The sequence below is a fragment of the Pholcus phalangioides genome, unplaced genomic scaffold (genome assembly GCF_987345545.1).
Source record: "Pholcus phalangioides strain wild (caught in Gottingen) unplaced genomic scaffold, Ppha-v1.0 ptg000012l_1, whole genome shotgun sequence".
Lineage (NCBI taxonomy): Eukaryota > Metazoa > Arthropoda > Arachnida > Araneae > Pholcidae > Pholcus > Pholcus phalangioides.
In genome coordinates, this window is record NW_028301605.1 from 18,040,843 (window position 1) to 18,056,480 (window position 15,638).

The 15,638-nt window shown below is 36.5% G+C and overlaps 1 long non-coding RNA gene across 2 annotated transcripts in view; it reads right to left on the reverse strand.

Moving 5' to 3' along the window:
• Positions 1-15,189, reverse strand: part of LOC149079817 (uncharacterized) — a 28,015-nt gene extending 12,826 nt beyond the window's left edge. The window contains exons 1-4 of one of the 2 annotated variants that reach the window (XR_016193684.1): positions 15,137-15,189; positions 14,242-14,338; positions 4,959-5,049; positions 3,290-3,386 (exon numbers count right to left, since the gene is read on the reverse strand). This is a non-coding gene — a long non-coding RNA (uncharacterized LOC149079817). Of the gene's footprint in view, positions 1-3,289; positions 3,387-4,958; positions 5,050-14,241; positions 14,422-15,136 lie in introns of those variants that run through there. The other variant, XR_016193685.1, reaches the window with a different exon arrangement.
• Positions 15,190-15,638: the final 449 nt, after the last annotated feature.

The following is a 15,638-nucleotide window of genomic DNA, read 5'->3' on the forward strand; positions in this document are numbered from 1 at the left end:
TCCATTAAAATTAACTCAGGGCCAACTGCACCCCTGAAAAGTCGAACATGGGGCTCCAAGACCTCATCCCTATACCTCACACCAGTCACAGTGCCTCTTTCAAAGACATGGAGAGGTGTGCGGCCATCCAACATGATGCCTGCCCAGACCATTGAACCTCCTCTGCCATAATGGCCGATTTCGTGGACATTGGAGGGTAGGTAGCGGGTCCCTGATTCTCTCCATATGAACGTACGGCGAGAATCGGTGCTTAGGCTGAACCGGGACTCATCAGTGAAGAGAACGGTCGCCCATTGATCCATACTCCAATCTCTATGCTCTCTGCACCATGATAAATGGATTCTCCTGTCCGTAGAAGTGAGCGGGACGCAAACAGCAGGTCTTCTTGCAAACAACCCTCTCTCATGAAGTCTTTTGGAAACAGTCACCCTTGATACACGGGTTCCTGTGGCTGCATACCAGTCACGAGAGAGCTGAGAAGCTGTAGCACTCCTGTTACGCCTCGCTATAATCGACAAATGGCGATCTTCTCTGGCCGTAGTGGCTCTTGGACGACCTTGTCCAGGCTTTCTCTCGATGGATCCGGTATCCTGGAACTGTTTCCATAAGTTACACATGACGTTGGGCGTAAAATTGAACTCTCTACAAATCTGGACTTGAGATTGGCCTGCTTCTAGCCTCACCACAATTCGCGACCTCATTCCATCATCTAAACGTTGGTGGTTACTCATTTTCACTGTTACAATTTGAAATTAACTGATTGCTGCAAAATAACACCAAGAAATTCGGCGAGGTGTGCTAGTAAACGAAATGCATCTTAACTTACGCGCGCTTATAAAAGCCTGTTTCTCTACTGGCTCCGCCTACACACACGTGTACGCTTACGTATTTGACGTACAACAAGATTTGTATTTTTGTCTAGAAGCAATGGTTTTACATTCAGTTCAGTTCTTTTCATGAAATTCGATAAAATATGCAAATTCTCTTAATTTATTTCACCAGTGTAGATCATTAAGTTCACTCTGGGAGAACCGTTGTGATTTAAAGTCATCTTCAGGCTCATAGACATCATCACTATCATTTTCTGAGATTGCAGCATGTTCCACATTCAGTATCGTCTGCCACGTTTTCTAAAGCAGCTGGAGGAACAGGGGCAGGCACTTCTTGTCCATGTGGAACTGGCCTAATGGCTAAAGAAATGCTTGGATACACAATTTTGTTCTTATTTTTTACATTGCACCTTGCACATTAATTAAGCAGAAGTAAAAGTCATTAAGGTGGTCTTTAGGCTCCCTCGGAATTGCATGCACGTTTTCTTTCCTTTTATCCATAACTTAACCTTTCAACACAATAGCAGCAAACTTTCTTTGGCATCCATGCCTTATCCTGATCACCTAGTTTTATTTTTAAATAAGTATAGTAAGCTCAGGGTTGTCTTAAGAACATCATGGGCCCCCCTGGCCAAGTGATTTTTCTGAGGTCCCACCTTAGAAAAATTTAACTACTCATCTTTCTGAGGCCCCTATCCTCGTGAGGTGCCCGGGTGGGCCCATGCGTTAAGACAGCATTGAGTAAGCTTTCTTCACAAAGTCTGTTATATTCGTTCTTGAGCACTACAAAATTTCAGCAAATGTAACAGAAAACATTAGGACTGTTCACACACTTGCGTGTAGACATTGTAAAACAAGACAAAAATTGAGAACAACTTGAGGAAATGCAAACAAAAAGAAATAAACTGGAAATGCGAGTCTGACAAATTTAATGTTACTTTTTGGACTCTTGCCAATTAATTCTCGCCAATCAGACTGTGTTCTAAAAGTGGTTCGATAGGTTAGCAAGTATCCAAAAGTGCAACTATGTTATGTGTGACAAACACATAATGCTCTTAGAGATGAATCTTCAAAATCAACTTGGGTTGATTGCGAATGAACTGTAGGTGATAGAAAAAAACTAAGAACAGCTCTGTAATCAGCATTAAAAAGTGAGCTAAGGACTGTTATTAGTTTTCAATCATCTGATATCATGCAGACTAGTGTTATAAATATTTTCAAGAATTGCGTGAACTAAAATTTACAACATTTCAAACTTGACATCAAGATTTCTGAGATTTCTGTTTAATGTTCATCAATAACATATTTTAAATCCTTTCTCGCATTTAACAAAAGAAGCAGACACACATTTACTGACAAAAAATCTGAATGTCTCGGTTTTTCGGGACATATGGTCAGCATATAAAGATTATTGCTGATAAATTTTTTGGTCAAAAGGTCACGCTTCAAAAAGTTGGCACACCACTGGGCTAGGGAACCACTGGATATGTCTAGTATATATCAGTATAAAATAACATGCAGATAACGGAAGTATGAACAATATGCTTTGTTAAGACCGTAATTTATGGTTCAACATCGAATTATTGATTATATGCAAATACAGTGTGCATAGCAAACACAGGATATGGCATTTTACTGGTGAACCATTGATCCTAGAGGTATACTTCCAGTTAGAAAAAGTTTCCAAATAACGTGTAGTATTCAGATATGTCATTCATGTTGCAAGGGGTTGCACAGTTATTAAAATTTAAAAAAAACTTTTTAGAAAGTCCTCGTGTACCCCTCAACTCAATTTGAAAGTGATTATCCTGTCTCTCTCTGATGTCAACAAAGAAAATGTTATGTTTCTAAGTGCAATATTGGCTGAGATAATTGGAATTCAAAAAAAACCAAGGAAAGCTGGGGAAAAAAGTATGAAATGTGGGTAAAACGGTTTTTCTGTATTTAGAGCTGTTTTTTCTCCCAACTTTCGAATTTGAATACATCAGTGAATATTGCACTTAGAAACATTGAATGTTTTTGATGGCATCAGGAGAAACTGGGACAACAACTTTCTAATAGGAAGACAGGTTTGTTTGTGTACTTATATTTGTACACTTAAATAACTGTACAGCCCCTTGAAACATGAATGACATATCTGAGTACTACACATTATTTGGATACTTTCTCTAACTGGAAGTATGCCTCTAGGATCAACGGTGCACCAGTAAAATGCCCCCCCCCCTTTATTTGCTATGCACCCTGTATACTGCTTTATTAATGTTCTATCAAAGGATAATATAAATCAAAGTGCTTAAAATATGAAAACAAACTGGATTCACAATCCAGAAAATTTTTTAATCCAAAATCACCCTGGTCCTGAGGAGCCCAGATAACCGAGGTTCTACTGTACTTTTTTTTATGTTGATTCTTATTAAAAGCTATCACTCAGTATGAGCATAAATAAGTACAAAACCTACCCTTAGATGTCGCTCACTCACAGTTTCCCCTGGAATGGTAAAATCCTTGGAAAGTTGCAGCTCGTCTATGGGTAGATGAATCTAACAGTTGTTCCTTCTAAAAAGGAAAAAAAATCAGCCAGTGATCAAGTAAGCTTGGCATTTACAATGATTCTTATATTCAAGGAAATATTTGTATGAATCATTTTACACTTCAAGTTATATATCAAGGGTGCACCTTCCAGAAGAGCCACTGAATTCCCCCGGAAAAAGAAAGGGAACTTCAGGATTTTCAGGAACCCCCTTTCGTGTACAGGACCTGGGCTACGAATTTGGACTATCTGTATTTTAAAGTGGCCTATAAGTGATAAAATTCAAAAAACTCATTTATCTTTTTTCCATGTTAGAAATAGAAGGGGGGGGGGGGAAGACGAGCAGCAGATTTCTCGCTCGTGATCAACTACATTCTTCACCCTCACCTATGTGCAATGTTGTCTTAACGAATAGGCCCACCTGAACAGCCCAAGTTCTTCAGGTTCAAGGGAGGCCTCGAGAAGACTTTATAATCATGAAGAGACTATATTATAAAAATAATGTCCCAAAAAATAAAAAGAACTTAAATTGAATCCCTTCTACAACTGTTTGTGGTGGCAGGTTCATATTGCCAAAAGGCATCCTCAATATAATAAAGGACACACTTGTATTCTCATAGTGTACTCCATTCAGCATCCAATCATTAACAAAGTAATTGATGACCATATGGAGCTGTTTCTTGTGTAAGTGCGGCATTCGTAGACTAGCTACGACGAAAAGTGGCTTTGTCTTAAGAAAATTTGATTCACAATGGGTAAGACCAAACAGATCCAACTTTGACTAGTGTCCCCGTTCCATGCACAATAGTTCTTTTCTAGTTGCAAACTTTTCTAAAAAAGCAGCAGAGAAAAAAGAAAAAAATAATAAACTTTCAAAATGTAAATATTCACTGAATTTGAGTTCCCCTTCATCTACCAGTACAACATCTACTGTTACATTTCTACGGGGGACCATCCTTTGCCTGGCCCTGAAAGTGATACTGATGTCTATTCAAAAAGCCTCATTACTGGGAGGATAGAAGTGACAAACCATTGTAAAGGCATATGCATGTCTGAAACGTACTGCTAGGGAACCACTGTAACTGAAATAAACATTCCAAAAGTGATTGTTTGAGGCCCAGAAACTATTGTTTCCCGACAGTTTTTTTCCCATTTCGGGCATTTGCCCTGCTCTGACAAACTTTTAAAATAGCCTATCATTCAATTTGGGTCCCATTTGATATATATGCCAACTGTTGCGACGACTGATCTAAAATTTCAGATTTTTATAGAGAACATATACACACAGACAGAAAATAAATTATATATATATATATATATATTTATTTATTTACATAATTTGTAATAGCATAATAGTAGGAGCATGTGACAGGCATGTGGATAAGATGAATGTAAACAAATAACACTTGCTATTCTGCTTTTACTGTAAAAATAGTACTTGTTACCACACTAAACTAAATAATAACAAGCACAGTTGAAAATTGTCACCATATGACTTGTATGAATGATGGCAAAAATTCATAATGGTACAGGGTAAGTTCCAGAACTTTTAAAACATAGTAGTAGGTGTTGACGCAATGACCTGAATGAAAACTTACCGTCTTTGCATCTGTCATTTATTTTCCATATTAAATCTTGATAATCTGGAACTGTCATAACGTTGGTATCCAAGATCACGATGACATAATCCTTAAAAAAAAAAATCATTGGAGGAAAGGGGAAAAACCAATACTTGAAAAAAAGAAAAAATTGTTTTTTTTTTAAAACGAGTGCAGTGAAACCTCGCTACAATACTTGATATAATGATAAATCCACCTACAACAATATTTGAAAAAAATCGTTTGGAATTGCCTATAGTCTAATGTTAAACTTATAGTCTAATGTGACAATGATATTCTTTATTATGATAACTCCCTGTATAAGAATATTTTTTGTAATTTTTTAAAGCCGCTGCAACAAACTTTTTAATAATTTGCTCAAAATCATTCTGAATTTGGTTTTTAACTTTGTCGCCTGTTTTCATTCTTCTAAATACATGTTATATACATGTTATTACATCAGTATTTTGCACCAAAGGATCACTGAAATTGCTAAGGAAATACTTAGTATTTCTACTTTCTGTGTATGACATGACAGTGCAATGTGGTAAAAAACGGGGTAATACACTTAACTGTATTTTACTAATCAATTACAATTTTTTGTGGCAAATAAATACATTTAAGTGCATTTTGTGCTAGTGATACTAGCAGTGCCAATTTAGAAAAGATGACAAAAAACAGCATAAATTTGATGAGATATGATGATAATGTTGCCTCTCAATATAACGATAATCCTTCTACAATACTTTTTATTGGCCCACAGAGTATCATTACATTGAGGTTCTACTGTAATACACTATTCAAAATTTTATTTAAATGACTGTAGTGTTCTGTATGTGCGTCTTCCAGTTAAAACCTTGTTGTAACAATATGGTATAAGAGCCAATAAAAAAGGAATAAGCCTCAGGGGAACAAAAATGTGAGAACTGAGGTAGACATTCGAAAATAAAAAAAAATGAGAGAAGAGTGCGTGAAAACGAGAGTAGGATTGGCGTCTTCAGTGAACGTTTGTCTCGAAGAGTGCGCACTATTTGAAGAACCTGAGAACACTACAATGACTGAATGAATGCCAGAACTCTGCCACCAGACTTATTCCATTGCCAAGATCTCTTCCAGTCCAGCTTTGGTGCAGAGTCTGGAACAATTATAGACATGACTGTGGAAGTATGACTTTTTTGGAATTTGGAATAAGAATAGATATATGGTGGATCCTCTATCTCTGCTCTTATTCTAAAATGTCACAGTTACAGTCTGGAAAAGAGTAGTTTTTTTTGGGGGGCATGAATTTAGAGGAAGAGAACAGTAATTTATTGTTTTTACAATATGCTGCATAAGCCAGCATGTTGTAAAAATCAGGGGATACAAGCATTTTGAATGAGTCTGTTCCATTCTTAACATGCTGGGAAAAGTGAGGCTCTTTTATAAAGATCATGTGATAAATTCAGAAGACCAATATCAATGCATATTTAATACTGAATAAATAAGTGAATCAAATGTTTTCATTAATAAAATGTTTTCGTTGTAGCAAATGTGTTTTGTCTGGAATTTGATAAGAACAATGTAACAATGCATTTACTTATAATATATTTTGCTGTTGTGTTTTTTTGGTTGGATGCTTATACCAAGCTGAGGCACCATGGGCTAAGAATCTTTCAATTACTGTCTTGTAGATGGTGTTCCTAATGCTCTGTGAGATGCCCCAAAATTTGCCAGCTATTTTAGTTTGTTTAAAATGGAAGCGAGTCGCTTTTAATTTTTGTACATTGATGTGCGATTCCCAGCAGAGGTCTTTTTGGATGGTTACACCTACATATTTGCAGATGTGCCAACTTTTGGAATCCAGAAATTCTGAGATTCTCATGAGTGGGGTACCCCCTGGCACTCATAGACTCAATCAAGAAAAAATTCACAAAAAAATTTGAATTTTTTTTTTAAAATCAATTAAGAAAAAGTGCCATTCCCCCCCCCCCCCCCCAAGGCAGGTTCTGCATTGCCCTTGAGCAGAATATAATTCCATATCAGTCTTTCCATGCAGAATAGAGAAATCACGTCTACATACTGTTCATATAAGTGTTTCCTTTTGTGGATGCTATCAGTAATTGATAATCTTGGGTATATGAACTCTTAAAAGCTTTACATTTAGCTTTATATAGCTTAAAGCTTTATATTTTCTTTCTGAAGACATATTTAATCGGAGGAAACAATTTAAAAACTTAAAAATACAAAGCTGCTGACGAAAAAACTTATGTTTACCACACAGCTGTTAATGGAATACAATAACGATTATACAGGAATTTCGGCAACCAAGGCATAGCTGCCAACTTTTGAAAATGAAAATTCGGGAGATTTTCGCGCAAACCCGTATTTTATGCTAAAATTACTCCCTAATAAATACAATAGGGATTTTTCCAAATAAAATAGGGATTTTTCCAAACATAAAAGTTAAAACGTAGGGAATAAAATCCCTACTGAAGTCAAATTAAAATAGGGATTTTACACACATGGAAGTTAAACCCTTGGGAATAAAATTCCTACTCAAAAAACAAGTGAAATTGGAGGCCAAAACTTCAATGATGTAAAAATAAATATTCTGTTCAATCAGAGACGCTGTGAACAAACATTCTGAGCGAATGACCCCAAAATCATCAGAAGATGAAGGAAAACACCGTCAATTTTTGAAGAACACTAGACTTTTTGTGACACTTGCTTGATGTTTTTTTTTCATTTCAGGAGTGATGATGGCAGTCTTTCCATGACCGATATTTATGTCCGTAACACAACTTGTACAAAAAGGAAAATTCGACTCTTTTCTGGAACGTTTGATGAAAGGAAATTGATCGGAATAAGTATCTTTAAAATTGATTAAACATGTTTTTGCTTATCATTATTCATGCTTTGTTATATCGCACGTACGTAACTTCAACAAAAGAAATTTTGACCATATGCGCGTCACTAGAATCTTCAATTATTATCCAGGACTATTGGCTGCTAAGCCATTTCCCTGCACGATAAGACAAACAACTTTCTTGTTACCATCAGAGGGTTTGTAAAACTTCCTGAAAAAGGGAATTTCCCCATTTACGACGTGTGACGTCATTTCGAAAGGGAAAAAAAAGAGGCTTCATGCCCCACAAGAAATTTCTTAGGGATTGTTTTCATAAGCGGGGATTTTTTTAATGAAGTAGGGAATTTTTAGGGACAATTAGGGATTTTCGTGATTTTCGTAAAAATTCGGGAGATTTAAGAACTTTTCGGGAGATCGAGCGATGAATATAAAATTCGGGAGATTCCCGAAAAATTCGGGAGACTTGGCAGCTATGCCAAGGTCATGCCCCTGATAAATGATTGCCAATAAATGCTACGTACACAGTCACGTCTTTGCCAGTTGCTTAATGTGGTCACCAAGACTTTTTTTACAGCTGCTCGGTGGAAATGACCATGGCTGTCCTCTATGGGTGTTCTCCCTAACCACGATGGCAGTCATTGACGTCACGACAACGCGAGAGCTTGCGTAAAATCTAATTCTCTGCCAAAATCCGGAGAAATTTTTAACAAATCTGGAGAGGAGGAGGAAGGATAAAAAATCCGGAGTCTCCCGCCTAAATCTTGAGAGTTGGCAGGTTTGTATTTGAGATTGTCAACACATTTAATATTTTTTACCATTAATTTTGATCCTAGGGGATATTTATTTTTTGTGAAACAGAGAAATTGTGTTTTTTCTGTTGAGATTTTGAGATTATGTTCATTAAGCCAATTCACAAAATTGTTAAGAATTTTAGTTGCCTTTGTCGCTGGCTGTGATAAATTAACTGACCTATCACAAAGGCAAAGTTATCAGCAAAGGCTTAGATATGGGCATCTTCTGGGAAGGGGATTTTTAGGGCTTGATTAGCCACAAGATTCCACAAAGCTGGCCCGCTGCATGAACCCTGTGGACAGCCAATATCCTGTTTTCCAGCCACCAGGCCTTCAGGTGTCAAGCTAAGCAGCAGAAAGAAATGGTGAAGTGCTGTATCCAGGAGGGAAAACATCCATGATGTTTGGACCTCAGGTATTGGTGAAACTGGTCAAAGTAATTTGAATGGGGAAAGGGAGAATGCTGAAGAAAAGTGGAAAGAATTTTCATTGGTGCAATTTGTAAATATATATATATATATATGTTATTGTAAACGCTATCCAATAAGAGATCAGATGGCTTACAGCTGGTGCTTTTCAACTTAACAGGTGCAATAAATTTAAATTCTTTCCAAAATGTTTCCCCTCTCCCTTGTCTTAAAAAAAAGTGTTGCGAACAAATAGAAAAAGATAAAATTATCTGAATACAAGTTGTTTAGCATTCAGGTAAAGCAAAGGTGTATATAGAAAAAAATTAACTCTTAACCTACACTATTTTTTCAGAGAATAAGATTGATCTGTTTCAGAATTTAGTTACTTACAAATAATTTGTTAGGATTTTTGTTTTCTTAATCATAGTTCCAATAAACTGCTATTAGAACTATGATTAAACACTGTTCTTATCATTTGGGAACAGTGTTCCTCCACTAGAGGTGTTTGAACTTCGGTTGCGCCTTAAGCACGTAAAACCAGCTAAAACTCTTATCAATATTGATTTAATGTTCTGTGCTAATTATTAATATATTTATATACATAATAATTGTCCTAAATTACCCAGTTTATTATATGCATTTAAAGCATGTATATGCTTCAATCAAAAACCCTGAAAACCCCAAAAAAACCTAGTGGGTTGGTTTTTCTGAAAAAACCTGGGTTTTTGCCAACCTTGGGAAGGGGGAAATCAAAAACAATATCACATAATGGATGTTATGTAATTATCAATCATTAAAGCTACAATTTTGATGTGTGGATGCAGTTTTCTACAATTTATTTTTTTTTATATTTCTATTAATATTGTATCAATTGTGGGAACTTTTCTTGTAAGTGGTGTGTGTTTTGAGCAAAACTGTTTGAGCATGGTTTTTAATGAGCTCATTTCCCCTAACAATAATGGAAAAATGCTTACATGCCAAAAAAAAACATTTTTTCCATTCTCAGTTGTTCTTTTAGTGCATAAACCATTTTCAAAGTTTTTGAACAGTTTTTATATGAAGTGGCAAATTTGAATTTAAAATTGTGATACTCTTTTACGTGCATTCACCATGTCTGTAATTGTTACCTTGGATATGGCTAAATATCCCACATTTTGCCATCTCTTTTTAATTCTTGGAAATAGGCCTTATACACTGAAGAGCCAAAAAAACTGGTAAACCTGCCTAATAGTGTGTAGGGTCCCCGCGAGCCTGCAGAAGTGCCGCAACACGACGTGGCATGGACTTGACTCATGTCTATGGAGGTAATTGACACCATGAATTCTGCAGGGTTGTCCATAAATCCGTAGGAGTAAGAGGGGGTGGAGATCTCTTCTGAACAGCACGTTGCAAGGCATCCCATATATGTTCAATAATGTTCATGTCTGGGTATTTTGGTGCGTCTAAAGTCAGAAGAGTGTTCCTAGAGCCACTTTGTAGCGATTCTGGACGTGTGGGGTGTCGCATTGTCCTGCTGAAATTGTCCAAGTCCGTCGGAATGCACAATGGACATGAATGGGTGCAGGTGATCAGACAGGATGATTACGTATCTGTCACCTGTCAGAGTCGTATCTAGACGTATCAGGGGTCCCATATCACGCCAACTGCACACGCCCCATACCATCACAGAGCCTCTACCAGCTTGAACAGTCACCCCTGTTGACATGTAGGGTCCATGGATTCATGAGGTTGTCTCCATACCCGTACACGTCCATCAGCTCGAAGCAATTGGAACCGAGACTCGTCAGACCAGGCAACGTGTTTCCAGTCCTCGACAGTCCAATGTCGGTGTTGTTGGGCCCAGGCGAGGCGTAAAGCTTTGTGTCGTGCAGTCATCAAGGGTACACGAGTGGGCCTTCGGCTTCGAAAGCCCATATCGATGATGTTTCGTTGAATGGTTCGCACGCTGACACTTGTTGATGGCCCAGCATTGAAATCTGCAGCAATTTGCGGAAGGGTTGCACGTCTGTCACGTTTAATGATTCTCGTCAGTCGTCGTTGGTCCCGTTCTTGCATGATCTTTTTCGGCCGCAGCGATGTTGTAGATTTAATTTTTTACCAGATTCCCGATATTCACGGTACACTCGTGAAATGGTCGTACGTGAAAATCCAAATTTCATCAATACCTCGGAGATGCTATGTCCCATCTCTCGTGCGCCGACTATAACACCACGTTCAAACTCACTTAAATCTCGATAACCTGCCATTGTAGCAGCAGTAACCGATCTAACAACTATGCCAGACACTTGTTGTGTTATACAGGCATTGCCGACCGCATCGCCGTACTCTGATTGGTTCCACATCTCTTTATTTGCATACGCATGCCCGTACCAGTTTTTTTGGCTCTTCAGTTTATCATCTAATGTTAAAATAGCAAGTTATTGCAATGTAATATTTGCTTTTCATTTAAGAGATGCCAAAGAAAAGAGAAAAAAATGGGAAAAAAACCTTAAAATGGAAGTTGAAAATTGAAATACTCTGTGGGCTGAGTCAATGATGATTTAATGACAATTATGATAGGTAATATCTATTTAGATATTACCTATCTAATACTTAGGAATATTTAAATAATTTTTTATATTTTTGAACTTTGTAGCACTAACTTCAGACTCTTATCAAAACTAATGAATGAGAAGGAATTTTCTACATTTCTGTCATACAACTAATATCTCAATTCATGTTGTTGGGTTTTATTAAGAAAAGACTTATTTTTTATTAAGAAGCTATTTGCTTGGCACACAAAAATGGTTTTAATTCATATTAATCTCCAACCCTTTTGTCTAAGGCCGGGATTACACTATAAAAGTTTGATAAAAGTAATTTTATCAAACTTGAAAAATGCCACCAATAAGATTATCAGTTTCATTTGCTCAAATGTAACCTATGAGATTTATTGGTTGAATTTTTTGAGTTTTATACAAGGGATTTCATCAAACGTTTATAGTGTAATACCGGCCTAATAGAGGGAAAAACAACTGACTCCAGAAGTAAAACAAAAGTTGGTTCAACATTTCACCTTTGTATAGTAAAGTTAAGATTCTCAGAACTTACTTCATGAAAGTAAACATTCAGAATTTGAATGTTTGACGTAAAAATATATAGCAAAAACTATTTTTTATGGGGCAGTTTTTTCCACCATGGCAAAAAATTGCCAACCTTGCTGGCTAATGTGGGGAGAATACGGTATGCTGAATATTATTCTCTGATGAGGTCCATGGACTTTGTCTTACTGGCAGTGGGGGGAACACCTGACGTCTGTCTTATCAACACAAAGGGTGTTTTGGAATACGGAGGGTTAAGAATCCCTGACTTAAATGGATGTCAAGTTAACACAGTGTTATTTGTTCTAGCCATCAATGATTTTTAAAAACCATTTATGCAAGTAAAGTAATACATTATCATCAATGGTTTTGGTGGTGTCACAAACAGGATGGGTGGGGGTATATAGTATCTAACACAACATCATTTCAAACTTAGACCTTTAATTGGTACCATAAAACCTGCCTTTAACGGAACCTGTATTAAGTGACTGACTTCAGCAGAAAAAAAATCATGGTTGTGATTCCAATGCCAAAATACACATTAAAAAACCTGGATTTAAAACAGAACATGTCTAACTTGGAAACACAATGGAAAATTGTACCCTCTTAATGGAAAATTTCACACAAACACTTCAAGTGCTTCATGATCAAAAGATCATACAAAATGTTAAAGTGCTCCATACAAAATATTTCATGTAATCTCTGCTTGCCAATTGAGTTCTACATCATCCACCCTTATATTAGCAAAAACAGTCTCTGTACTTGATACTGTGGTCTTAATAAGTCATATGTAGTGAAATAGTGTTGTAAATCATCATTGTTATAAAATCATCTAATTCAGTAGTAAGGGGAGCAAAATCATATTGCCTCCTCCCCTTCACAAAAACCCTAGTTACGGCCTTAGTACTGGTACTGAGGACTACATAAACATAGGTGACAATGCAAAAACTGAATCTGATATGACCGATATTGACACCTCTCACTGAAAATTTTCGAGAAAGTAAAAGAACATAAATGTAGTCAATTCAGAATAAAAGCAGTGTGGGGTGAAGTTTTATACAGATGCTGTGAAAACCTAATTTTACACATATCAATATGTGTAAAATTAGTATATATATACTGGTCCCCTCCCCCACAGCTAGTATCCCGTATTAAGCGGAAGCCTGTGTTCAATGGGGGGAAAAATCTCAGTTCTTTGTGATTTCATTTAAGACAGGTTTTACCATATCTGCAAAATAATGTGCGCCAGAGTGAAAATTACAGTCAGCTCCAACAAAGAATATAGCCAGAAACTAGAAACATAGGTATGGGGGAACAGACATTGGGGCAGCTCTAGAGCTGTAAGGTCCATGCAACGAGCACCAAATCATGGGTAAAAGGAAAAGTAATAGTGAAAAGTTTTAAAATGTTTTGTCAGTAAAATTCAAACAATGAATATACAGTGGCTCTTGCATACAACTTTCCCCACTTAAAACGTTTTATGACATATTTTAATGGTCTCCCAAAACTTTTCAATACTCAGAGATTTTTCATATACAGTGGAATCCCATTATAACGAACACCAAGAGACTGGAGAAATCACTTCGTTAAGGAATTCCAGTATTCTTTCATTGTTCTTATGTATATTCATCTGGAGGATTAGAAACGTGTTCGTTAAAACAAGATTTTTGCTATATCGGTATTCATTAAAACAGGATTCGACTCTAGCATGTTTTCTTATGTACAATGTTTTTTCATGATGGATTTTTGAAAAACGTTATAAGCAGGATCCACTGTATTGCAGGGCTTGACAAATCTCTGTCAGAACAGACAAGGCCCAGGTTCTGTCGCTTCTTAGATATAAGCCCTTCACCCATGTGGGTTAAGCACCAGATTGCATGGCAACTATAAAATTCATATTGGTGAAAAAAATTTTCCACAATTGATTGCTAAAGCACAGTCTAAGAATGACATAAAACTTGTACTTCATAACAAACTGTCTTCCAACGTGAAAGGGGTCATCAAGTCTCAGAAAAAATTTGATCCTGAGAAATTTGTCTGGAACATAATTTTTTTTCAATTTGTCAAGCCCTTGAATAAAGTACTGCAACAAGAATAAAAAATAATAAAATCAAAAATTTTTAAAAATCTGAATTGAGAGAAAAAATTTCACTGTACTGGATTTCCTGGTTCTTCCTGACGTTTTATGTCCCATTGGATACCATATCTTTTCTCAACCAGTCCATATTGTTTCATCTGGGAAGCTTGAATGTTGCTGAATGAAAAATTATAGTTCAATTATATAGCTGAATGTGGGAAGGAATTTACATGTATAAAAAAAGTATTAATCAAACATATTTACTAAGCAACACCTTCGGGAAATGTATTGAAGCAATAGAGTCTTAAGTACTTATTAATGAGTTCAGAGTAACCTCAAATAATGAAATCCTGAAATTATTGGTTGGTAGAGACACGTTCCATAAAAATATGAACTTTATGAAGAGCTAAACCCTTTATATGTTTGACTAGCTATAATTCTCGGTTCTGCCTGGATTTTCTCTATATACTGGGAGCATTTGAAGCTACAAGTTCAAGTGACAAACCATTGTAAAGACACGTGTCTAAAAAGTATTGCTAAGGAATCACAGTAACTAAAATAAACATTCTAAAACTCAATGTTGAGACTAACGAACGATTGGTGCCAGACTATTTTTTTGCCTGCTCTGACAAACTTTTAAAAGTAGCCTGTTCGGTATTATACAAAATTTGGCGACAATCAGTATAAAATTGTATGTTTGTACACAGAACACATACAGAGAATTAATTGTATGTACAGGGTGGGCAAAAAGCATGTAGAAACTTTAAAAATGCATAAAGACTTGAAAAATACCTGAAATAAAAAAAAGATTTGCAAGGTTAGCATCACTAGGTCACTGGAATTTTTTAAGACAGGAAAAAAATAAAAAAACAGCCAATAGGTGGCGCTGACGTACACAAGTCAAAGAAAATATACACAAATGATGAACAGAATGCCTATAAATAATTTATTACAGCAATATGTGTTCCACATTACCACTACCACAGGGGATAACACATTGCAGGCAAGTCACAAGTCTAGCGATGGCGGAGTGCAGCAGGTCTTTATGTATACATAACACCTCTCAGCAGATCACATCTGTTAGTTCCAACAGATTGGATGTACCGGATGATACACCCAGGATTTCAAATATCCCCATAATTAGAAGTCTGCTGGTGTCATATCTGGAGACCGAGGAAGCCATGAGAACCTGCAACGCCTTCTAATGATTTTGTCTTCCCCAAACTGTAAACAACAATGAAACAAACAATATTTTTTCCACTAATATTATTTATTAACTGTAAAGTTTTTTACACTTTTTAGTTTTAACCAGTTAAAAGGATTACACATAAACAACAATTTTTTAGTTTTAGCTTTAGTAAATATTGCACACCAAAATGATTAGGTCTCACCGATCTGTCAATCTGTTAAGAGTTCATTGCGCCTACAAGCCAGCTTCTCTAACTGAGCGGGATGTCACCGGCCAGTATCCCAAGTA